Below are 530 nucleotides of genomic sequence, written 5' to 3'. Positions count from 1 at the left end.
CTGTCACAACCTTTTCTAAATCTGAGAAAATTAAGTGAAATAATGAGCATTAGGGAAATGTTTGACAAGATAAATGTTTACCCAATGTTAATTACTGATATTACCAAGGCATAATATTAAATTTCTGATTGGGACTATATAGATCTCTCCTAGGAAAAGAAAATGCTGATTATCATGAGAAGTCTGTGCAGAAGCAAACATGAGAAGACACAGGGGCTAGGGAGACGGCTTGGCCAGTAAAGGGCCTGCACTACAAGCATGAGGATCTGAGTTTCCAGAACACATGTACAAATGCCAGGCATGGTGGCACACATTTACAGACCTAGTGCAGAGGAGGCTGAGGCAGGTGGCTGCTTGGGGCTCAGTGACCAGCCAGCCTAGCCTACTTGTTCAGTTCTAGGCCAGTGATGGAACCCTGACCGGGCCCGGGGGGGAGAGGGGGATGGTGGTGCATGTGACTGACACCTATGGTTGTCCTCTTGCCTCTATATGGACAGAGGTGAACCACACACACATACGCACACACATAC

The 530-nt window shown here is 46.6% G+C and overlaps 1 protein-coding gene across 1 annotated transcript in view; it reads right to left on the bottom strand.

Moving 5' to 3' along the window:
* Nme6 (NME/NM23 nucleoside diphosphate kinase 6) overlaps window positions 1-530 on the bottom strand; it is a 5,184-nt gene that overhangs the window by 1,442 nt on the left and 3,212 nt on the right. The gene's annotated exons all lie outside the window — the stretch shown is intronic.

Source organism: Microtus ochrogaster, chromosome 5, assembly GCF_000317375.1.
Source record: "Microtus ochrogaster isolate Prairie Vole_2 chromosome 5, MicOch1.0, whole genome shotgun sequence".
NCBI lineage: Eukaryota > Metazoa > Chordata > Mammalia > Rodentia > Cricetidae > Microtus > Microtus ochrogaster.
Note: the sequence above shows the minus strand (reverse complement) of the source record. Positions and strands in the feature narration are given on the sequence as shown.